The sequence below is a fragment of the Cryptomeria japonica genome, chromosome 3 (genome assembly GCF_030272615.1).
Source record: "Cryptomeria japonica chromosome 3, Sugi_1.0, whole genome shotgun sequence".
NCBI lineage: Eukaryota > Viridiplantae > Streptophyta > Pinopsida > Cupressales > Cupressaceae > Cryptomeria > Cryptomeria japonica.
Genome location: NC_081407.1, coordinates 592918626 through 592945047, shown reverse-complemented (window position 1 = coordinate 592945047; position 26422 = coordinate 592918626). Strand labels below are relative to the sequence as shown.

The following is a 26422-nucleotide window of genomic DNA, read 5'->3' as shown; positions in this document are numbered from 1 at the left end:
AACAGTTTCAGTTTTGAATTTGTCGTTTCAAGAATTGATTGTGTAGTCCTTGTTTATCTTATCCATCATATTTCATCCAAGCAGATATAGAGTTACCTGTTATCTAGCTTATGTGCAATGATCAAATGCTTGTGGATTGTAACTACTAGTTTTAAAATTGGAAACACAAATTATATTACTGCATCCAAACAGGTACAGCACCCTTGAGAGAATCCTTGTGGCGAGCAACAAAATAGGCCTTAAAAAATATAACAAGGCCATTCCATATGACTATATATTATTGGAGTTCTATATATGAGGCTCCATCCCAGTTACCAACATCCATTAACAGCATATAGAGAACTAAAACTGCTTGAACAATCCTGTAAATGGGTGTATTAGGGATTAGAAAGCATGATAATAACAACCTACATAACATATAAGATTGGATAAACAGCTACCCTCCCCTTGGGTGTAGCCAAGAGACATTTAAAATAAGATACCCAATTGTAAGCAAAAACAAACACCACCAAAAAGCCTATGGGAACCCTAGCCATAAAATTTGTAGACAAAAACTTCCATATAATTGAAGTTTGGTACTCCCCAACTAGCCATGCTGCCACCAGCCCGAGCTGAGTACTGGTGGTCATATGCTCGATTGTTGATCCATTTCCAAATATTACCATGAGTTCCACCATTGGCGAAAATGGACCTACTGCCCTCTCCATCCCAGCGAACTGAATGCCTTTGATAATTTCCACTCTCTAACAAGGTTAGAGTATTGTTTTCTAGTAGTGGCAAGGTATAACCACTATAAACCTCCAAAATGCCTTTGTGACAACTAATCACCATGTCTTTTGTTGAAACTTTTGTTTATTATCTTTAAAATCATGGCTTGAGAGTGAACCTCACAATCCTCTAAATCAACGGCTCCCAAAATGGCTTTTTGAAACCCTTCAGTTTATGACATTTGAACCATTGAATATTTTCCTTGAATGATAGACTTGCTGTACTTGTTGCCACTTTCAAAGCCCCACCTAGAAAATCCACTAGAAGATCTAGCAGACTGATATCCAATACACCCAAGCCATTAATGCAGCAACAACGCTCCAACAATAACATTGAATATTCCATCTTATTTTATTTGTCATAGCATCTCCTACCATAAAAATCATTTCTGCCTTCATTATTCACTTTCTTCTAGCAATGCGTACATAGCGAGGACACAATCTCCCTTAGTATGCACTTACCATTTTGAGCAATATAGCAAGCCACCTCACCTCTTGGAGGGCATTCATCATAAATTAGATTAGGCAGACCAGGCCCATTAGATACGTTAGTATTTTCCATAGAAGAATATTCTATTAGATTTATAGTATATACCTGTTGTGCGTTGCACACGCTCCCTGTCGCCGACGGGGTCCCCCTTCTTGTTTTTGATCCTTCTGTCCTCGCCTTGTTGAGTTTCGCGCAGAGTGTCTCGCACCCTTCCAAGCGACCCCGCGACTGGTCCGTGAAGTGATGATGTCAATGAAAAGAGCCGATGAATCCATTAGGCTAGTCTAGCCCTCGGGCACGAATGCCAAGAGTTTGTTCAAAATTGTGAAATCGCCTTGAATAGGCGTAAGGTGATAGAGATTGGCGAAGCCCGCCAAGCAAAGGGCAGTGCGTCTGAAGGTCGCACGAGGACCCAAAGTTGCCGTTTTTCGCACAAGAGTGATGAGATAGATTGCATAAGGTTTGTCCTTGCGATGTTTATGGGATTTGAATAAAGGATGATTTTCGCCTGCTGGTGAAGGAGCGAATTTCCTGGCCAAAATGCCAAGGTTGCAAAACTTGCCCAAGTGCCCAAGCTCGCGCTTCTCGAGGAGAAAGTCTAAATTGCCAACATTGCTCTAGGAGTAAAATTTTGGACTTTCAGGCCAAATTGAGAGAAAACTCCAAAATTTGCAAGACTGGGCCTAAGGTTTGAAAATGCCTTAAAAACTGTGAAAACTGGCAAATGGTCCGAAATTTCAAAAAGTTGCCAAAATTGCCTAAGTCACCGAATTTCGGACCCAGAGGCTAAAATTCTAAAACTTCAAAAGGTTAAAAGATTGCCAAAATCGCCTAGGGGGGCCGAATTTCGGACCTTGGGGTTAAATTCAAAAAAATTCAAAAAAATCCCAAAACTGGCAAATGGTCCGAAATTCACTTAAGACATCCAATTTCGGACTGTGGGGCCGAACTTCAAAATTTTGTATAAATTTGCAAAGCATGCTAAATGGTCCGAAATTCTGGATAAGTTGTAAAGAAGCCTTAAGGTCCGAATTTGTTCTAAAATCACAAAAAGGCATTATAACCCTGAAATTCGCGAAAAGCGTTAAAACTCCGAATTTGCAAAATTGGGCAAAAGGTCCGAAATTCGTAGAGGTTGCAAAAAACGCCTTAGGGTCTGAAATTCTTTCAATTCGTCAAAAGAGTCTAAAATCGCGAAATTCCAAACATGCCAAATGGCCCGAAGTTTCTTCAATTTGTAAAAGGGGGCTTAAGGTCCGAAAATTCCAAAATGGGCTTAAGGTCCGAAGTATTTTAAAAGTTGCAAAAAGTGATGAATGCTCCGAAATTTGCAAAAGGGGGCTTAAGGTCCGAAAATTCCAAAATGGGCTTAAGGTCCGAAGTATTTTAAAAGTTGCAAAAAGCGATGAATGCTCCGAAATTTGCAAAAGGGGGCTTAAGGTCCGAAAATTCCAAAATGGGCTTAAGGTCCGAAGTATTTTAAAAGTTGCAAAAACGTGTAAGCTCTGAAATTCCAAAGAACACCTAATGGTTCGAAGTCTATTTAAATGGGCCCAAAATCACGAAAACTCGAATTTGTAAAGTACGCTTATGGTCCGAAGTTCGTGAATGCTCCGAAATTCGCCAAAGACGCGAAAATCGCGAAGGACGCAATGGCTCCGAAGTTCGTATAGCTTGCAGAAGGCGCTTATGGTTTGAAGTTAATCTAAATGGCGAAGACGTTTAAAAACTCGAGAAAGCAATAGCTCCGAAGTTCGCCCTTAGGGTTAGAAAATGCAGTTTAAATTTTGCAAAACAGCGCCATAGCTCCGAAATTCACCATAAAACTTCAAAACTGCAATGCGTAGGGCAAGTAAGGAATTCGAAGTTGATAAAATCCTCCATTCCTCCCCCCCCCGAAAATCGCTTAGGTCCGAAGTTGGTGTGATAGCGCTCAAGCATTTCATCAAGGAAAACGCAGTTTAAATTGGTAAGAAGCCCCTCCATATTGCCGAATTTCGCATAAAGTGAGGATCACATTCGATTTTTAAAGGGAGACAGAGCCAATTTCGTGCAATTCACATTCAAGATAAAACGCTGACACAAACCATTCCAAACACTCAAGTTCAGATTACCAATTGCCCAAGGTAAAAATCGCTTAGTCTAAAATGATAAATTCCTTTCAAACAGCAACTGCGAAAATTTGAATTAAGGAGATAACCGTTAATCTTCGAAATTTGTAGAACTATCCATTCGTCTTTACGCAGCAAGTCGGGCAATTTCTCGCCATTCATTCTCATCAGGTAAGTACGCTTTGCCTCTCTTGATCATCTGAAATGCTTATCAATCAAATAGATGTGTGTGCGAAATCTGATTAAAATGCTTAAATTTTCGAAATTCGCATCTCTTTCCGCTTGTAAAACGTTGTGCAAAGCAGTCAAAATTAGAATTTGCTCCTAAGATTTAACTAGAAATTGCATTTTCAAACTTAGGAGAATTTATCGAGCTTTGTCCCTGTTAAAAAAATTAATCCATAAAGTGTTAAGTGTAAATTTGGGATCAAAAGCTTCATGAATACTTTGGTTCAAATCAATCAAGCTCTCAGCTAGAAATGTTGCTCCATATGCAATCTAAATTTTGAATTAATCCTTGAATGCTGGAGTATTTTCTATCTAACCCGCCTTACTTTTTTGTATTGCCTCGTAATCCGCATCCGACTGTGCAGGATAAATGCCTAAATCGGCGATAGAATCATCAAAGACGCCCGCTGCAGCCGAGACATCGCGAGCACCCAAATCAGATATCCCACGCAAAGTTGAAAGGATGAAGTATCAGTATCAAAGAGGAGGATTGAGGGAGTCAAAAGTTCAGAGCGTCTGGGACAATATCGGTGATACCGTCCTAGGCCATATTGACATCCAGGACTTCAGGAATCGGGTCTTCTCCCCTAACGCATATGGCAAGCCTATACAGATGGTGGAAAGTGGCATCGCCCAGGCGGCAGGATTTCCTCTAGTAGTACAGAACTATGAGTTAGTAGTAGAGGCTGCCCGACATTATCAGCCAGATTCCAGATTGGTGCTCCTCGAGAATATGACTCTCGCCAACTTCACTCCTGAGGCCATTGGCGACGCATTCAACATTCCCTTCCCAAACAATCCCACGGCCACAACTATAGATGAAGCACAGGGGGCATATGATATGAATCGGCCCGATGCAAAGCACTGATCAACGAAGAGTGGTACAAGAAGAGAAGGCTTCCGAGCGCTAGGATTGTGAAAAAGACCCCCAGAAGTGATTTTCATAATGAGTATGGGGATATGGTCACATTACTCAGCCGAGTTATGGGACTTCCTAAATCCAACTACTTTGAAGAGTGGATGTTTTATTTCACAGAGCAAGTCTTCGCTAGGAAGTCTAAGTTTGACTGGGCCCAAATCATAAGCGACAACATCCACACTCAGCTGATTGAGCTTGAAACGAAGAAATACTTCACTATGACCTCTTATTTGGTCTACATGTTCGCCAAGAACCAGCCGCTGCCAGGTTTGATAATGAAAAGTGAAATCGGGAATGGGCCTGGTCAGGTAAAGGTCTATGATTGTTACCCGCAGCTGCATTACCAAGATATAGCTCAGAGATGCAATTGGCCAATATGAGTGCGTCAATGAAGCCTTCACAATGCGCTTGGTTAGGCTAATGTAGGGAGGATTACACATAAGGCTCTCAGAGAAGGCTACTATTCTAGTACAGAGAGACAGGGCCTGGTTCATCCAGTTCCCAAGGTTCTCCTATATCCAAATAGCGGGCTTTGATGGTGCTCCTCTCCGACTTCCACGGTACCCAACTGACAAAGTAGTTCTTATGGAGGTCGCAAGGCAGTCACGTCCAGCCGACATCTTACTCAGAGAAAGCAAGCGGGTTGGATTCGCGTTCCCCATGATCATAGGCAACTAGGATGTCCACCTGAAGACCCCCACCCTAGCAGAGGAATCCCTCGCAGAGCTGGCCTCTTATGGCCTACAGGACAATTTTTCGAGAAAATATTTCGATCACGATAATCTGGCGAAGAGAGCCTATGGCAGGCGGTACAGAGCAAAGGAATCGGTTGAAGACTATTGGAAAAATTGCTCTGATGACTACGAAGTCTGGAGACGTGAATATTCTAGGCTGAGTGTGCAGCAAATGCGGCTCTTCGAATATCGCCGGGTCCCAAATCAACTCACAGATTCAGGGAATTGCCTTCAAGTCCAATAATTTGAGGCAGTAAGGCATCTTTTGCCAAGTGTTGATTGGTCACAGGACCCGATCACTAATTTTGAGGCAGTCATGGCAGTCCCAGCAAGATACACAGACCAATGGTTACATCAGCAGATTGAGAGGCTAATTCATGAGGGAGTCCAGTTCACTTACCACCTAATGGGCAGCCTCGATTCAGTCTTCCGAAGATGAAGGAACGTCCAGTGCACCCAGAGAAGAAATTGAGAAACCTGCGAAGAGAAAGAAGGCTAAGGCTTGCAGAGGGACTCGGACGTCCAAGGGAACGAGAAGGGAAAGGATTCCTATAAGGAGACCAGAGGTCACTTCATCGTCAAAGGACCCCAGTTCGTCCGACGATGTAGTGGAATTAGATTATATACCTGCTCCGCCTTCTCAAAGTGACATTGATGCGTTTGGAACTGATGATCCTCCCGCACCCGACATGCTAGAAGTTGAGCTAAGAGCCATTGAATCAACCCAACCGGGTAACCCAATAGAGGAAGGAGAGATTCCATCCATTCAAGGGATCGAAGTGCATGAGCCCACCCAACAGAGTCGCTATGAACTGCTGCTCCATAATACAACCAAAGATGACTTTACCATTGAAGGAGAGCAAAGGGCAGAGGAGACCCGCGAGCTCGAAAGGACTGAAGAGCAGCCATCACACGAAGGCGCCAGACAACTGTTCAATGAAATGGGAGAAAGTTCAGCTGCAAGTATGGAACTTGGCACCTCCCCCACCCCTCTGGTAACAGAACAGCTGCAAATCTGTGCTGAGTCGGCTGAAAACCTCAAAGAACAGAATGCAAACTTAACCATATCATCAGCCCAAACAGTGCCTCAAGAATGGTTAATTGCCAGAGCCCAGCGCAAGGCTGCCACCAAACCACCTATTTAACCTCGAGGACATCTTCTCACGCATAGACCAAGCTAAAGCTAAGGGGAAGAAAAAGCCCAAGGCATATTCCAGAATGACTAAAGATGAGCAAAGTAACCACACCCTTCACATTGCCACCCCGCCTGCAGATAAGCCAGCAGATTAGATCACATTGGCAGATTATAGCATCATGACTGTCCCCATTGGACGAGTCACTAAGGAGCAAGAAAAAGAAGAATTCAAGGATTCAGTGCAAAACATACTCAGGCAACTTGAAGAGATAACAACTGAGAAGGATATGTATCGGGCCCGTGCTGAACAGGCCGAAGGGTACATCGATCAACTCTTGAGACCATTACACAATGCCTCTGAATCCCACATTCCCCCGACAGCATTGGCACAGAGGACCACAATAGAATTTGAAGGAGTATAGGACACCACAAGGGCCGTCAAGGAATGGATACAAGGCATTAGAAAAAGGGGAGAACGAATCCTTGAAGAAGTGAAGGAAATGGCTCGCCATTGAGAAACCACTTTGGTTAAGTTATTAGAGGTAAAGAGGGAATCCCTCCACATCCAGGAAGTGGCTGCCACTACTCTTTCCCTCATGAACGCTCTTTTCTGGACCCATGCACAGATTCCTACATTACCCACCATCCTAGATCCTCATAACATCAACACTCTTAAGGAATGGTACTAGACTGTCAACATGAAGAATGATGCGAAGGAAATCATCGATAGAGAACACAATGCATGCGAGGTAATTCTGCAAACCATGCAGGAACTTGGCAAGATAATCCTTCGATCAATGGTTTCGGGATGGGTAAATGACCAATCTTATGAAGTGATAACACCAGACTGGGAGGAAAGATTGGGAACTAACAAGATCACTTATTCCAGTAAGGACCTAGGCTTCGCCGGTCAATTCCACTCGGACTGTAATGTCCCGTTTTAGAATAACTTAGGAATCTCAACCAATACTCATTTTTTAGGAATCATAAACTGGGATAGATGATGGAAGTGGTTACTTATAATGAGGATGATATGTTTGATTTGCCATTTAAACAATATCTGATCTGCAACTATTGTTCTGATATGTTACTGCATAAAGTATGTTTCGAATCTCCTTCCTTATATTATAGCGATAAAACTATAAGGCTGTGCCTGACTTAACAATGTAACTATGCCGATAATGATCTTAATCACTAACAGTGAAGAGACTGTCGTTTCTGATGGTTACTTGGAAAACATGCAATGTTTATGGTGCGGTTTCTTAATATTACTTGGAACTATGCAACTGTAATTTCCCTCTCTCCACAGGCAGATTAATGAGAGAATGAATTGCTGATTATGATTGGATTTGTCCTTCACACTGTCATTGTGATTAGGATGCTTCAGATTTCTACACTTCCAAGGATGGGTCTGTCTGAATTCTAAGTGCCAACTCCTTGGTTCTGGATCACGATATTCCTTTTTCTATCTAATTTGATAGCATTTTTGGTTTTCCCCCGATGATGATCGTTGGAAATGATTTGACTGACTTTTTATCCCTTGCACGTGGGAATAGTTGCCTTCAAAGGAGTCTTCTTTCCTTAATCGTATCTTTTCATTATTAGATGCACCTCTTGATAACAATTTATCAATTAGACTTCATTTAATCAATTTCTTCTTAATCTTCTTAGTAATCGATGTCTAATAATGGCTGTCTAGTAATGACCTTAATCAATATTGTTGTTGTCATTCAAGTTGTTCGTCAAGACTAATCACACATCGTATCATACTCGATGGTTTATTAAATATCTTCTTAGACTAATCGTTATCCATTAATCTCTGGCCATCCTAATCATGCGTCAATAATATATCTTGTTTTGACGTAGTGTCTTACCGATTTCTTGTGTCTCCATGTATGATTGATCTGTAGAATGATTGATGCCATTTTTATTGAAAGTCCGATCAATTCTGTTTTGCATATGCCGTGTCTGGAGAAGAATCGCTAATAATAAACAGAGAAGGCATCATCGCGAACCATATTGAGCTGTCTTCATTCCCCACGCAAGGTTCACTCTCTAATCAAAGGGCCTATATTTGCCAAGTTACAATATTGTCGAATTAATGTTGTGAGGCGTGACTACGGAGAAAGGCTCTATGATGGAAGAAGATATGCGGACTCTGCTGATAAAGAGACAATGTTGCATTGTTACTTCGCCATTAGTAACATATCCACGATGATTATATTATCACTGTACACTAATGTTTCTTTGTCGTTATAGATTGGTGCTTTGATAGTCATCTCCGTCTATTTGTATAAGTCATCATACATTGGGATCATGTGTCGAGTTCCATCATATCGGATATCTCCTATTGTCTGCATTCCTATTCATTTATCAACCTTATTGATATAACAATGGTATATAATATCTTTAATTTGTTTATCATTAAACTCTGAGTGCCACGCACATGTTCACGAACTAATGGCGGGTCTTCCATATCGGCTTCAACTCTATAATCGACTCTTTTATGTTTGCTCCCTTTAATAATATTATTGCTTTCATTTATTGATCATTGTCTAAGATCAATATAACCATATTTATGATACTCACTGTTTATCATAACCTCGCCATTCTTTGTCATTATCGTTGAAATATTCTTTTTGAGATCGTTGCTTACTTCCATTAATGAACTTTCAATTCATTATGTGTCAAATATTAATCTAGATCTGCTAAGGTCGACAGTGGAAAATATTGGTCTTTACGTATTTGGTTATCAATGAAATTTAGACTCTTTTTCCTTATTTGTTTGCCACCTCTATTATCACTACTATATTAATATTCTGATGAAGTTGACCATCAATATTATAAGTCGACCATATAATATTAATTTAGTGTTGCTTTATTCGAATTACTAATTTATTAATCTTAATTAATATCATTAATGATTATTTCCTCCTTAACATATCTTTGATGACCGCTGCCTTATTGTATTATAATTGTTTGGTAGTTATTATATAAATAATAATAAATAATAATCATATATAACAATAATAATCAATAATAATCATAACAAATAATAATAAACATTAATAATTATATATTAGGGAAAAAATCGTGATAAATGAGACGATTTTCCAATATTATTAAATGTTAATTAATAAATGTTTTAATTATCGTATTTATTTAATCCAATGTCCAAGGAGGGGTTATGACACGGACATGTGCTTTGAGCGTAATCCTTCCAGTTGGCAAGATGGTCTGAAGCAGGTAGATCAATACCTCGAAGGTATGAAATATAAAATTCGCCATCCTCCTATGCCTCCATTCAGTCTGCTTTTCAAATTATGTATCAAGTTCTAGGAGTATGTTCGTGAGGGCAGGTCGAGATCTCTGGCGGGAATATTTGCATGAAGAAAGTCAATTTTTGATAAAAGGATTTGAAGCTGGAAAAGAAAAAGTGCTTTCCTAAAAATGCACTTTTTTCCTTTTTAAATTTTGAAAAGTGCACTTTTGGCCAAAAGGGTCATATTTGACTTTCAAGTCAACTAAAATGTAAAACTTTATGAATGCACCTTTTTGGATAATTTTGGATAAGTTTTAATTATCCTTTTTGGGTAGTTATTACTCATTTTGGGGTGGTTGTTGATATTTGCTGCCCATTTATGGGTATGGGCAGCCATGCTTTATGGATGAATCTGGGCCACTTGTTTAGATTAGATCTGGGCCATTCATCCAATTTTGGAGCCTATTTAAAGGGGATTGGTTTCCCTCATTTTGTAAGAAGTTCATGGATTGTTGCTGAAGCTCTGGCGAAATTTACACTGGATTAATGCAAAGTTAAGGCTGTTTTCTTTTCATTGTGAGTGCATGGTCTCCTTCACCATTTAAATTATTTTGTTATGTCTTTCATTTTTCCGTAGCATTTTCAAACAAACATCCGACAGAATCCTCGCAATTCACATCATTGGGGAATGGCTGATTGCCTTTCTCTCTGCATGGTTAATCTGAACCTTTTATATGCTTAAGTTCGGTTATTGAATACTCATTATGAATGTAAAAGTTCTAACGCTGTAGTTGATAACATGAAAATCTTATTTTCCTTTGAAGATTGCACTAGATTTATGTAAACATTGTGCTCAAGTAGCTGGTGATGCTTAGTCTAGTTATTTGGAGGTGTTCGTCTGTTTGCTGAAACTGCTATCTTAGTTAGAATTTACATTTCATGTATCTCTCTCTCCCTATCCTTCCTTGGGCCCTTTTCCCCCTTTTTATCAAGAGAATCCGCAGTCCCACTAAAAACAGTATCAACTTAACCGAAATCATTTGATAAGAAAGATCATAAAGATTCCAGGGAACTTATCTATAAATCGCCTATCTCACCGTAAGTCTCCCTTGTGTTTCCAGAATAAACACATCAAACCACTGAGAAATCCCGCAGTCAAGACCTGACAAACGAAACCTTGAGGTTATCCCCTTTGATCAAACGTAAAAAAAGAAACACTAGGGATTTCCTTATCTCAAGAGGATAGGATACTCAGCTGGTTATTCTATTCTGTGTTGGCCGTATGGAGTTTGCAGCAATGCGATTCCAGACACGTCAACAATACCTTGATTTGCAAGAAAATCAGCTATACCATTCTAATCCACAGAAAAGATTCACCTTCAAATCGTTAAATCTCTTTATCTAAGACAACATTTCTCTAATAATATAGCCCTTAGTTTCCAATTTGGGCATGAAATATCCGAGACCAATTTTTTTCAATTTTTCAATTACAAAGAGTAATGCAACACACATCCGTTAGGGTTAGCACTTAAACCAAAACGATGCGGAAAACAACTCTAACCAAGAATGTACACCAGGATCCCGGGTTGGGCAAGGCGTGAGCATATGGTCAGAGGGTCTTAAAGCATTCTGAAAGTAACTCTAACCAAGAATGTGCCCAAGATGGACTAACATATGGTCAGAGGATCTTGGTGCATGCTGAAAGCAACTCTAACCAAGAATGTGCCCAAGATGGACTAACATATGGTCAGAGGATCTTTACAATTACAACTGCTGAAAGGAAAACTCGACACCAAGCATGTGCTTTCAAACCCAGGGTGGGAATGGAGCTACCATATGGCGGAGATGCTAAGAACTTAGAAATGGAATTAAATGTAAATAACAAGCGTGAAATGAAAATGAGAAGAAATGCTGCCAATACTACTGTTCAGCTTACAATATGATAGTAAATGCTTGCCAAGATCATAAGATTAAGACTATACAATGTTGTAACAATATTAGAGTTCCATGACTCGCGGCGAGTCACGCGAGTCAGTGGGCTGGGTGACCCCTGTCGGGTCACGGTGACCCTGACCCGGGCTCGGACGGTTCAGAGGGCGTGACTCGCCTGACTCGCCGAGTCCGAGGGTTGTGACCCGGCTGGAGTCACTTAATAAAGTGCAGTTAAAAAAAAAAAAAAACATAACATTTTTTAATGACTTTTTTCGCCATTTCCCTTTCTTATAACACTCGACCCCAAGTTGGGGGCGCTGCCCCCAAACCCCCGTTGAAAAATATAGGGGGAAACCGCGCCGATAGAAGTAGGGAAAATCTAACCTCTGACTCTGATTAGGCTCCATATAACAACACAACTTAGAAATCTTGGTAATTGGTATTTAGATTTAGTATTTCAAATTTCCTATAGTCTCATTTGAAAATGTAATTCTTATACTGTAATACTGTCATACATCTTTTCAAAACTAGTTTTTCAAGTACTATATGTATATGTATAACTATATCAGCACCACCACCCCGCCACCCCCCCGTCGCCATCCCCCTGCCGTCCCCAAACTTAGGCCCTTGGTCCCCCCGTCCCGGAAACACGTCCCCTCGTCCCCAACACCTATGGCTACTCAGACTGGCACATCACAGGCAGAGACTATGGCTACTCAGTCATCCAGGACCTACCTTAGAGGCCTACTAGGAGGCAGATAGACGAGGCTGAGCCAGAGCCTGAGCCATAGACTTGTTTTTGTTTACACTTTACAGTTACATATATGTTTGGGAACATTTGAAGTCATGGATTTTATATACATTGGACAACATTTATAACTCTATATATCTATGTTTTCTAATTCCTTCAGCTACAATTTACATTTCTACGCATGTGATGGATGTATGTTTATGTATGTGATCAAATTAGCTTCTATTTGATGATGTTATAAAGTCTTTAAGCTTAATTCAATAATGGGTGTATGAAACAAGTTTTAAATCGTTAAAAATCTCTAAATTTCAAGGGTTTTCTTATTTTGCCGAGTCGTTGCCAAGTCATTGCCAAGTCCGAGCCGAGTCACGAGTCGAGTCAGCCTTGCCGAGTCAGAGCCGAGTCTGAGTTTGGGAACTTTCAACAATATAGAAGGATCTCCCGGGCTTAACAAAAATGATAAGTCCAAGAAATTCTACTCAAGGATCAATCTTAATATTCTGATTTATGACAGACCTGCACGTGAAATGCTTAATCAGCAATACATGGAATCACTAAAATGCTCATTACTCTCTCAATACTAGTCCGAATGACCCAAAACCAAAAGCAATGGCTTCCTATGAAGAAGGCGACCCAACCAATACCAAGAAATCTGACATTAACCCAACAGATTATTTATCACGAACCCCAAGGCAATTCCTAGCAGTGACGCCAGGCAAGAATGCGATTCTTCTCTATAAAATAAAACACTTCATATTAGAATCTGCAAATTTGCACAAAGGAGCGCCCAACCAAAACAAGAGGAAATATGCAATACCCAGAATGAATATGTTTTTATTTTGAAATATATGAGTGAAACTACAAATCTGCCCTGCTAATCGCGACTCCTGAAAATGAAATGAAATGCAAATAACTGAACTTCAAGCACAACTCAAGCTACAATGCAATCCCCACTACAAACTCTCACAACTACACTAAATCACCACTAGTTGCTATCTTTCAAGCAAGAAGCAATGCCAAGGCTAGGAGGCATTCATTCCTTGAAGCAACCCCAATACCATTCCGGCAGAGTAACATTACAGTAGACATAAGATGCCAAATGAAGGGAAGAGGCCTCCATTTATAAGCTTAACAAGGGATCTCTAGAGGCTTCTAGAAAGTGCGCCCTAATTTCACATTTGAATTTTCCTCCAAGAGATGGCGCCACTTTTAAAAGCTTAATTAACCTTTATTTTAATTCACTTCTCTTCATAAAGTTGGCACCCCTTTTCATAAGCAAGATTTTAGACCTTAGGAAATATTAAATCCCTTCCATGATGCGTCCACCCTTGAAGACCACCTTTTAAAACAACTTGAAGTGATGAAGCTAGGCCAAGGGGTCAACTTTAAAATATAACATTAAAACATAACATTATTTAAATGAAATGAACTTATCTCTCCAAAAACATCCCAAGGCCAAAAGTGACGAAGCCAACTGAACCAACTGAAGAAGAGAACCAACTGTGTCGAAATAATCAGGACCACTGCCAGAAATAGAATTTACTAAAAATAGTAAATTCCAAAAAGTGCTCGGAACGCAAAGCCGGACATACCACTGCGAAGCCCTTGAAAACCCAGAAAGAATCCGTGATCCAAACTCTAATTCATGAGCAACAACAAACTCCAAAATTGGAAACCCTAATTTCACCCATTGAAAAGCCTACGGGTCTCCAAAATAGGCCATCGGCCAACTGAAACATTACACCTGAGAAGGGGACATTACAGTCCGCCCTCCCCAAGATTGCTTGTCCTCAAGCAATTGCAAGTTTGGATGCTGCAAAATCTCCTCATTCTCCCAAGTTGCATCCTCTAAGGGCAAATTCTTCCACCTCACCAAGTATTCCTTGATTGCCCTTCTTCTCAAAGAATGCTCTCTGGAATCAATAATCTCCTCCGGAATCAAAATCAACTGCCCTTCTTCGTCCAAAGGTGGTAATTGGGAAGAAGCAATAACATTATGTCCAAGTGCCTTCTTGAGGCGAGACACGTGGAAGACATTGTGCACTTTACTACTCGAAGGTAGCTCCAACTCATAAGCTATTGCTCCAACCTTTCTGATGACTTGGAATGGCCCATAGAAACGAGGCTTGAGCTTCTCAGCTCCACTCTTCTTGAGAGTAGACTGTCTGTATGGCTGTAGTCGAAGATAAACCATATCTCCAACCTCAAAAGAGCGCTCAACGCGTCGTTGATCAGCGTACATCTTCTACTGATTCTGAGCAATCTGCAAGTTGTTCTTCAAAGATTTCAAGATGTCTTGACTTTGCTGCAACAAATCCTTGGCTTGAGGGGCTTTGCTATCACCAAACACCAAATCAGCAAAGCTAGGAGCCTCATAACCATAGAGAGCCATGAAAGGAGACATCCTTATTGACATGTGAAAGGAAGAATTGTAACAATACTCGCCTATGTGGAGCCATTTCACCCATGCTCTTTGCTGCTCCGAAACATAGTTTCTCAGATAGCCTTCCAACCACTTGTTCACTATCTCTGTTTGTCCATCGGTTTGGGGGTGATAACTAGTGCTTGGAGTAAGCACCGTACCACTCATCCTGAAGACTTCTTGCCAAAAGGTGCTTAGGAAATTGTTGTCCCTATCACTCACAATGTTTTCGAAAACCCATGCAATCTAAACACCTTATGAAAAAACAAATCTGCAACTTGAGTTGCTGAAAAAGAGCTCGTGATGGCAAAGAAGTGAGCAAACTTTGTCAATCTGTCCACTACAACATAGATACAATCTTTGCCTTGGGCCTTTGGCAACCTAGTGATGAAGTCCATTGATATGCTTTCCCATTTTTGGTTGGGAATGGGAAGGGGTTGCAGCAGACCTGCAGGTAGAGTGTGCTCATTCTTGTTCATTTGACAAGTAGGACATTCCTGGATGTAGCGTTGAACTTCCCCTTTCAGCCATTTCCAAGCAAATCTTTCCCGAATCTACCTATATGTCTTGAAGAAACCCTGATGACCAGCAAGTGGAATGTCATGGAATGTCATCAAGATCTTCTTTTTGAGCTTAGAATCAGCCACCACAAAGATTCTACCCTTGTAGTGTATCAGCCCGTCAACCACCTTGTACCTTTCATCATGAAAAGTACCTTCAATGATGCTGATTGCCAACTGATTTTTGGCATAATCAGCGAGCAACATGTCCTTCAAATCAGCAGTGAGCTCACACAATGAACTCAGATGAGGTCTCCTAGATAGAGCATCAACCACAATATTGTTTTTCCCTTTGACATACTCAATGTCAAAATCGTAAGCTTGAAGTTTACTCACCCACTTTTGTTGTCTCTCGTTCAAATCCTTCTGATGCATGAAGTGCTTGAGACTATTGTGATCAGTCTTGACCACAAATTTGCTCCCCACCAAATACTGTCTGAACTTAGCTAATGCATGCATGATTGCAAACATTTCCTTGTCATAGATGGAGTAGGTCCTTTCAACACCTCTTAATTTTCTGCTCTCAAACACAATGGGATGCTTGTCTTGCATCAAAACAGCCCCAACACCTTCTCTAGATGCATCACACTGTAGCTTGAAGGGCTTGGAGAAATCTGGAATTGCGAAAATCGGACAAGAGCTCATGATCTTCTTAAACTTATCAAAAGTAGTTTGAGCCTTTTCTGTCTAACAAAAGGCTCCCTTTTTCGTGAGGTCAGTAAGAGGAGCAGCGTTCTGTGAATAGCCCTTCACAAATCTTCTGTAAAAACCACAAAGACCCAAGAACCCTTTCAAATGAGTCAAGTTCTCTGGGGGTGGCCAATCAACTATTGCCTTGATCTTTTCGGGATCAACCTTCACTCCATCAGCACTGATTATGTGACCAAGGTAAAGTAGCTCTTTCATTCCAAATTCACATTTGGATTCTTTGGCAAACAGACTTTTTGATTCAAGGATGCTAAGCACTTCCTCTACGTGCTTGAGGTGTTCTTCCCATGTCCTGCTGTAGATTAGAATGTCATCAAAAAAGATTAACACGAAGTTCCTCAACTGCTTCTGAAAGACTTTGTTCATACAAGATTGGAAGGTAGCAGGAGCATTAGTCAACCCAAAGGGCATGACTAAATACTCGAAGTGACCATAGTGACATCTAAATGTTGTCTTCTCAACATCAGACCCTCTCATCCGAATTTGGTAGTAGCCCGACCTCAGATCAATCTTTGAGAAGAACTTGGCTCCATGTAGCTCATCTATCCTTGGAATGGGGTATCGATTTTTTATGGTGCTTTGATTCAAAGCACGATAATCCACACACATGCGAATGGTACCATCCTTCTTCTTCACAAGAACAACCGCTGAAGCGAAAGGACTCTTACTTGGACGAATGAAGCCCATCTCCAAGAGTTCCTTAATGTTTTTCTGAATCTCATCCTTTTGCTTCTTAGGGTACTGATATGGAGTTGTGATAATTGGTTTAGCCCCTTCCTTGAGCTCTATGACATGCTCTGAGCCTCGTTCAGGAGGTGGCCCAGGAGGTAAATTAGCAAACACTTTACTCTTCCTGGTGAGTAAGGACTGGATATCAGGAGGGTAGTCCCTCTTTGTTTCAACCGGACTAGCTGGGAGAATCATACATTCCACAGCCCAGTCAACTTGATCATGCCGAATCAACTTTGCCATTCGCTTGTATGACACGATCCGAGGTCCACCGTTAGACATTCCTCTTAACACCACCTTCTTCCCGTCGGATTGAAACTTGAGCTCCATGGTTTGTAGATTTAGGGAGATCTCTCCTAGTGAACGCAGCCATTGAATGCCTAGGACGACATCCGTATCTCCAATGCTGACTACATAGAAGTCATCCTTGACTTCGTAGTGTTGTGCATTGCACACGCTCCCTATCGTCGACAGGGTCCCCTTTCTTGTTTCGAGCTTTTGGTCGTTGTCCCAAGGTTCCGAGCCAAGTTTCTCGCGTCTCTTCGAGCGAGTTCGTGACCCATCCGTAAGCTGTTTGACGTTGAAGTAGTGAGCCGATGCGTCTTCCTGGCTAGCCTAGCTCTCGGGCGTGAGCGCCAAGAGCTTTGTCCAAAGTTTTGAGAATCGCCTTAGATAGGCGTAAGGTGGTAAGATTTGAGCGAGAGATGTTTTCCGCCTACCAGCGAACGACCGAGTTGCCTGGCCAAGTGCCTTGATATTCTGAGGCCTCCTAGAACTAAGTTTGTGAAGTCCAACAAAGGGTTGGTTTGAGGTCCGAGCAACTTCACGAAGTTAAACTACCAAAATCGCCCCAAGGGGCCCAATTTCGGACCATGGGGCGAGATTTTCGGGGTCCGATGTTTCCTGCTTGGTCCAAAAATAATGCAGAGGTGCTTTTAAACTTTTTTTTTTAAAAGGATGGTCTAGGTCCGATTTCACCAAGGCGTCCTCATTTTCGAACCGGGGGGGGGGGGATCTGAAAAGTGTGTCGAGTTTGAAAAGGCGCGTTTAGGTCCGAAGTTCCTTTTAAAAAACTTCGCCAAAATGTTCGAGCCCCAATAACACTTCAAATGTCCATTTTCGGACCCTGGGGCGAAATGTTTAAAAAACACGATTTTGCAAAAAATGCTATAAGCCCCGAAATCACTTAAGTTTTCCTTTTCGGACTCTGGGCAGCGAAAGGAAGAAACGCGAAGTATTTAAAAAGGGACGCACTTGGTCCGAAAATCGTAAAAGTGCCCCCCCACCTCCGAAAATCACCAAGCGATTATGTTTTCGGACCCTTTCGACCAAAGTAAAGAAACGCAAAATGTTTTCAAAATCTTCAGCCCTGAAAATCACTTGAGTGCCTGTCTTCGGACCTCAGCGCGAAAATAAAATAAAGGTATAAAGCGCGATTTCGGACCTGGATGTTAAATAAGACAGTGGAAAGGGCGAAGTCGCGTAAGCGCGTTTGGTCTGAAATCACCTTATTTCACTTAGGTTCTCTTCCTTCGGACCCTTGGGTTTAAAGCGGAAAGTGTGCGAAGCATTCACCAAAGCACCTCCAGCTCCAAAATCGCGACTAATGTAGGGGTCGAACATCTCTGAGGTATTGGCAAGATATGCTTCGGACGCTCAAGGCAACATAGCGCCTGGAATCCGAGCTACCCCATTCGAGCCCCGAGGTCATCGCAGAATTCACAAGCGCCTCCCGCTCCGAAAACTCTGAGCCCCCAATTTCGGACCCTAGAGCAAAATGAAGAAAACGCGAAACGTTTAAAGGGATGCATTTAGTCAAAACGCAAGAACTCTTCCCAAGCCCCGAAGTTTTTTTTTCATGAATAGAGGCGTCGTAATTCCAGAGGTCGCGAAAAGCGTGAAGGACGGCATGGTTAAAGGGGTTCGCGCAACTTGCGAACTCATTCCAGCTTCGAGGTTCCATTGGCAAACTCTCCAGGTCCTCCGCAGTTTTTTTTGTAAAACCGCTAAACTGTTCCTTTGGATATCAACAAGCATCCAACAAAAGCTGTGGGTATAGCATCCGAATCCGAAGTCTTGGGCGAGGCCAGCTGAAGTCCGAGAACATCTCCGAGGTAACAAGGGCCTCCCAGCTCCGAAATTCGCCATAGGTGTGCAAATCGCGAGGTAGAAGGTGCGAAATTTGCAGGACTTCCAAGGAAGAAAACGTAGTTCAGAATTTGAAAACCATCCAAAGTCTGAAAACAAGAAGGTAAAATGTTGCGTTAAATCCTCCTGATCATTTGAACTTAGATTACCAATTACCCAGGGGAAGAGAAAATTATTTAAAATGATAAATTCTCTTTGTCCAGCAATCGCGAAAATTTAGAACGAAGAGATAACCGTTGGAATTCAAACTTTGCAGGATCGTCCGTTCATTTCACACGACGAGGTTGGGCAATCTCTCGCCATCCGCTCCTGTCAGGTAAGAACGCTTTGTCGCATATGATCCTTTGAAAAATGCTTAATGGGCAAATGTGTACAATTTGATCGCATTGCTTGAATTCCTGAAATTTGCATCTCTTTTGCTCATAAACCTTGTTCAAAACGCTCGAAAATTCAGAATTCACTCCTAAAGCTTCCCCAAAATTGCGTCTCTTTTCAAAACTTGAAAATTTTCATGCTGTCTATGTTAAAAGTTAATCCAAAATCCAAAAGTGATAAGTATAGATGCATGGTAAAAAAGGAATCTTCATGAATATGCTGCGGTTAAAGTTGATCAAGCTGTTAGCTAGAAATATTGCTCCGTGTCCAAACTAAACTCTCAATTAATCCCGGCCTGCTGGAGCACTTCTTTTGTTATCTAACCCGCATCACCTTTCTTATATCATCTCGTAATCCGCGTTCGGCTGTGCAGGATAAATGCCTAAATCGGCAGTAGAATCATCAAAAACACCCGCAGCAGTCGAAACCTCACGAGCCTCCAAATCATATATCCCGCGTAGGGTTGAAAAGATGAAGTATCAGTATCAGAGAGGAGGATTGAGGGAGTCGAAAGTTCAGAGCGTCTGGGACAGCATTGGTGATACTGACCTCGGCCATATTGATATTCAGGACTTCAGGAATCGGGTCTTCTCACCCAACGCATATGGCAGGCCTAGGCAGATGGTGGAAAGTGGTATCGCCCAAGCGGCAGGTTTTCCTCCAGCAATACAGAACTATGAATTAATAGTGGAGGCTGCTCGGCATTACGAACCAAAGTCCAGGCTAGTGCTTCTGGAGAATATGACTATCGCTGACTTCTCCCCTGAGGCTATTGGTGATGCATTTGATATCCCCTTTCCAAATAATCCCACAGCTACAACCATAGACGAAGCGCAAGGGGCATATGATATGAATCCGGCCCGGTGCAAGGCACTGATTAACGAAGAATGGTTCAAGGAGAAAAGGCCTTCGAGCACTAGCATTGTGAAAAGGACCCCCAGGAGTGATTTTCATAATGAACATGGGGATATGGTCACCCTACTCAGCCGAGTCATGGGACTTCCTAAGTCCAGCTACTTTGAAGAATGGATGTTCTATTTTACAGAGCAGGTCTTAGCCGGAAAGTCTAAGTTTGACTGGGCCCAGATCATAAGCGATAACATCCACACTCAGCTGATTGAGCTTGAAACGAAGAAATACTTCACCATGACCTCTTATTTGGTCTACATGTTCGCCAACCACTGCCAGGATTGATAATGAAAGGTGAAATCGGGAATGGGCCCGGTCAGGTGAAAGTCTATGATTGTTACCCACAGCTGCACTACCAGGATTTAGCTCAGAGGGAAAAGAGCAGCCCGGCTTACGTGGTTAGTCAGTATGAACGCGTCAATGATGCCTTCACAATGCGCCTGGTCAGGTTAATGCAGGGAGGGTTACACATCAGGCTCTCGGAGCAAGCTACTACTTTAGTGCAGAGGTATGGAGCCTGGTTCATTCAGTTCCCAAGGTTTTCCTACATCCGGATAGCTGGCTTCGACGGTGCTCCCCTCCGACTTCCACGGTATCCAACCGACAAGGTAATCCTTATGGAGGTGGCAAGGCAGTCACGCCCCGCCGGCGTCTTACTTTGAGAAGGCAAGCAGGCTGGATTCGCGTTTCCTATGATCATAGGCAGCCATGATGTCCATTTGAGGACCCCTACCCTAGCAGAGGAGTCCCTTGCAGAGTTGGCCTCTTATGGCCTCTAGGACCATTTCCCAAGAAAATACTTTGATCATGATAATCTGGCAAAGAGGGCCTATGGTCGAAGATACAGAGCAAAGGAGTCAATTGAGGACTATTGGAAGAATTGCTCTGATGACTACGAGGTCAGGTGACGGGAATATTCTAGGTTGAGTGTGCAGCAGATGCGACTCTTTGAATACCGTTGGGTCCCAGATCAGCTCACAGACTCAGGAAATTGCCTCCAGGTCCGAGAATTTGAAGCAGTACGACATCTCTTGCCAGGTGTTGATTGGTCCCAGGACCCAATCACAGATTTCGAGGCAGTCATGGTAGCCCCAACAAGGTACACAGATCAGTGGTTACATCAGCAGATCGAGAGGCTAGTTCATGAGGGAGTCCAGTTCACTTACCATTTAATGGGCAGCCTCGATTCTCAGTCTTCAGAGGACGAAGGAACATCTAGTGCACCCGGGGAAAGAACTGAGAAACCGGAGAAAAGAAAGAAGGCCAAGGCTTGCAGAGGGACTCGGACGTCCAAAAGAACAAGAAGGGAGAAGATTCCGATAAAGAGGCCAGAGGTCACTTCATCCTCAAAGGATCCCAGTTCATCCGACAATGTTATAGAATTGGATTGCGTACCTGCTCCGCCCTCCCAAGGCGACATCGATGCATTTGAGGCCAATGATCCTCCTGCACTTGATGTATTAGGTACTGAGTTAGGACCCCTCGGGTTGGCCGAGCTGTGTAACCAAATTGAAGAAGGAGAAATCCCATCCATCCAGGGGATCAAAATGCATGAACCTACCCAACAGAGCTGCCACGAGTTGCTTCTCCTCAATTCAGCCAAGGATGACTCCACCGTCGAGGGAGAACAAAAGATAGACAAAACTCATGAGCCCGAGAGGAATGAGGAGCAACCTTCGCATGAAGATGACAGGCAATTGTTCAGCGAAATAGGGGAGAATTCAGCTGCAAGCAAAGATCTTCACACCTCCTTCACTCCTTCGATGGCAGGGCAGCTGCGAATTTGTGGTCAGTCGGTTGAGAGTGTAGGAGAACAGAATGCTGACTTAACCCTATCATCAACCCAGGCAGTACCTCAAGAATGGCTGATTGCCAGAGCTCAGCGCAGGGCCGCCACCAAAGCACCCATCGATCTAGAGGACATCTTCTCGCGTATGGATCAAGCAAAAGCCAAAGGAAAGAAGAAGCCAAGGGCATATTCTAGAGTGACCAAGGACGAGCAAAGGAACCGCACTCTTCATATTGCCACCTCACCCATAGACATGCCAGTAGATCAGATAACACTGGCAGATTATAGCATCACAACTGTCCCCATCAGATGAGCTACCAAAGAGCAAGAAAAGGAGGAATTTAAAGTTTCAGTACAGAACATACTCAGACAGCTCAAAGAGATCATAGCGGAAAAGGATATGTATCAGGCCCGTGCTGAGCAGGCCGAGGGATACATCAATCAACTCCTACGGCCATTACACAATCCCTCCGAATCCCATATTCCCCCAAAGGCATTGGCACAAAGGACCACGATTGAATTGAATGATTTCGGGATACCGCAAAGGCCGTCAGGAGTGGATGCAAGACATCAAGAAAAAGGGAGAACAGATCCTTAAGGAGGTGAAAGAAATGGCCCTCCATCGAGAGCTCACTCTAGTCAAGCTGTTGGAGGTAAAGAGGGAATCCCTTCACATGTACGAAGTGGCAACCTCTACCCTTCCCCTCGTGAGGGCTCTTTTTTGGGCACATGCACAAATTCCCACGTTGTCTGATATCCTAGATCCTCATAGCATTAGCGTTATCAAGGAATGGTACTGGACCATCACCATGAAGAACGACGCCAAGGAAATTATTGACAAAGAAAGTGACGCATGTGAGGTAATTCTGGGGAACATGCAAGAACTAGGTAAGACCATCCTCCGATCAATGGTTTCAGGATGGATAAATGACCTGTCCGACAATGTAATCCGGCCAGACTGGGAAGAGAGGTTGGGGAGAGATAAGGTTTCCTATTCTGCTGGGGACTTGAGTTTTGCAGGTCAGTTCCATTCAGGGATATTATGCTTCGAGCGTAATCGCTCCAGCTGGAAGGACGGTTTAAAGCACGTGGACCAGTATCTCGAGGGCATGCAGTACAAAATTCGCCACCCTCCCATGCCTCCATTCAGTCTACTCTTCCAGTTATGTATCAAATTCTAGGAATACGTTCGCAAGGAATGGGCAGCAGGTCGTGATTTATGGCAGGAATACCTGCATGGCGAGGACCAGTTTCTAAAGAAAGAGTGTGAAATTGAAATAGAGAAAGTAGTTTCTCAAAAGTGCTTTTTTCCCTCCAAATCTTAAAATGCACTTTTTGTCCCAAAAGGTGACAGTTGACTTTTGGTCAACAAATTGTAAAACTTTTGTGCCCCTCTTTTTTGATTTGTTCCAAATTGTTGTAATTATCCCTTTTGGGGTAGTTATTGCCCATTTTGGGGTAGTTGTTGATATTTGCCTCCCATTTATGGGTATGGGCAGCAGTGCTTTATGGATGAATCTGGGCCACTTATTTAGATTAAATCTAGGCCATTCATCCTTTTCTGAGCTTATTTAAGGGATTGGTTTTCCCTCTTTTTTGCAAGAAGTTCTTGGATTGTTGCAAAAGCTCTGAAGAAATTTGCAGGAATTAATACAATGAATTAAGACTATTTTCAAGTTTCCTTGTGAGTGCATGGTCTCCTTCTTCACTTAATTTTGAAAGTTTTCAGTTATGTCTATTTTGCATAGCAGTTTTTCAATCAAGCATCTGATAGAATCTTCATAGTCCATACCATTAGAGAACAGCTGATTTCTTTTCTTTCCGCATGGTTAATCTGGACCATTTCATGCTCAGTTCGATTATCAAATACATACTATGAATGTAGAAATTCTAATATCGTACTTGGTGATATGAAAATCTAGTTTCTCCTTTGAAGATTGCACTAAGTTTATGCAAGCATTGTGTCTAAATGGCTGATGATGCCTAATCTAGTTTCCTGGAGGTGTCTGTCTGCTTGACTGAATTTGTTGTCTTAGTTAGAATTTACAGTTCATGTCTCTCCCTCTCTCTATCCTTCCCTTCTTTTCCCCTTTTTTTATTCTGAAAATTTGCAGTCCTACTAAAACAGCATCAAATTAACCAGTATCATCCGATGGAAAGATCGTAAAAGTTCTAGGCAACTTATCCATAAAATTGCCAAGTGAATCGTAAGTCCCCTTGTGTTTCTAGCAAAAACACATCAAGCCACTGAGAGATCCTGCAGTCAAGACCTGACAAAAGAAACCTTGAGGTAGTCTCCTTTGATCAAACTTAGAAAACAGCATTAGAGACTTCCTTATCTCAAGAGAGGATAGGATAATCAGTTGGCTATTCTATTCTGCGTTGGCCGTATGGAGTTTGCAGCAATGCGATTTCATCCACGTCAACACGTAGTTGCCCAATTGTATAGACATATTTGGGATCTTCTTGGTGCAAGAAATGTGAAACCCATCAGCAACCATAACCTTGAAGCCTTCAAAATCTTCTATTTGCAGCCCTTTCTTTGCCACCACCACTTCATCAATGAAGTTATGCGTTGCTCCAGTATCAATCAAAGCATCTATTCGCTGCCCCTTAATCATCCCTTGAACCTTGAAGGATTCATTTTTTTGAAAGCTCGAAAGTGGAGCCAAGGTACCCCCACTTCCTTTTTCACCTTCAGATTCTTCGGGAACTCTTTCCACTCCGCTGTCATCACAATCTGATTGCTGGTCTGAAGAATCAGAATCGCTTTCTCCAGCTGAATAGTATCAATTTGATGAATTTTGACTCCCTTTGGGCAAATATGATCTTGGGACCATTTTTCTCTACACCGGAAACATAACCCCTTTCTTCGGAGTTCATTAAGTGTCTCTGGATCTAGCCTTGTGACATGAGTGTTATGATGTTTGAACTCCTTATGGTGAGGTCCCTTTCCTTTATCCTTTTTGTGAAGTAATGGCTTGGATTGAATTTTTGCCTTAGGAGCAGCCCAGTCCATATTTCTTGCTTTTTTCATTGCCTCTTGTAAGGAGGGTGGATCGAAAGCTTTTATCCAACCCTTGAGTGGTTCCATAAGCCCTTCACTGAATAGGATCACCAACCGCCTCTCGGTGATTCCCGTGACCATTACTGAAAGCCTTTGAAATTCAGCTATGTAAGCATCGACTGTGCCATGTTGTCTAAGTTGTGCCAATTCTCTGAAATGCACTTCTGGATCCTTTTTCTCGAATCTCTCTGTGAGCCTATTGGTGAACTCATTATAGGTAGTGATCGACCGATGCCCCAAGGTGACTAGACCATGGTACCACCATTCGTGTGCTACCCCATCTAAATGAAGTGTAGCAAACTTGATTGCCTCCTCTTCTATCATGGGTCTAAGAGCTAGATAGTTGTCTAACTTTTGTATTCAAGCTCTAGCTGAACTACTGTCACTCCCGTCAAAATGTGGAAGCATAACCTTGATTGCTTGATGCAAATCCCTCTGTATTGTTGCTTCCCTATGTTCACGATGTCTCCCATGTCCTTTATTCTTCCTTTTATGGTCCACGAAATCATTGTAAGACATGTCTAACTTGATTTCATCAGGAAGAGACTCATACTCAGCACGATCAAGTCTCAACTGTTCCACAAATGCTGCATTCTCTCTCGGATCGGGTTGAGGGTTTATTGGTGCCAAGAAGGTGGGTTTAAAAGGCCTGGAAGAAATGTTTGTTCTATTTGAGGTATGCGGAGCAGCATGTTCACTATGCTGGTTGGAGCCGCTATGTTCTCCGATGTGCCCTTGATTGTTCTGTGAATTAGAACTCTGACCCATTTTCCCCATCATGAGAGATACCATATCCAATAAGGCATCCATCTTCCTCTCGAACCTCCTTCCCGGACTTGATGTTCTTTCCCTTCCTTTTCCACTTTCATCCCGACTGCTTGTAAACCTCTCAGTACCATCCACTGGCCTTTCACTGTCCCCCATTTCTGTTTCCGGAGAAGACTCCCAATGAGCCCTCAAAACCTCTGATGTTGTCTGACCTTCAGGAACCTGATACCACTGAAACTGAAACTGACTTGCAGCCTTCTTATCTTCCCTTGCTAAGTATCTTCTTTCTCTATCACTCATAGAAGGTTTGTTTCACAGGATGGCAGGATGTGAGGCTCTGATACCACTGAAATATCCCAGACCAATTTTTTTCAATTTTTCAATTACAAAGAGTAATGTAACACACATCCGTTAGGGTAGCACTTAAACCAAAACGATGCGGAAAACAACTCTAACCAAGAATGTACACCAGGATCCCGAGTTGGGCAAGGCGTGAGCATATGGTCAGAGGGTCTTAAAGCATTCTGAAAGTAACTCTAACCAAGAATGTGCCCAAGATGGACTAACATATGGTCAGAGGATCTTGGTGCATGCTGAAAGCAACTCTAACCAAGAATG

General features: G+C 42.3%; 1 protein-coding gene across 1 annotated transcript in view; it reads left to right on the top strand.

Moving 5' to 3' along the window:
* The window catches only part of LOC131078619 (protein MET1, chloroplastic), a 201854-nt gene that overhangs the window by 152967 nt on the left and 22465 nt on the right, over positions 1-26422 (top strand). The window lies entirely within an intron of this gene.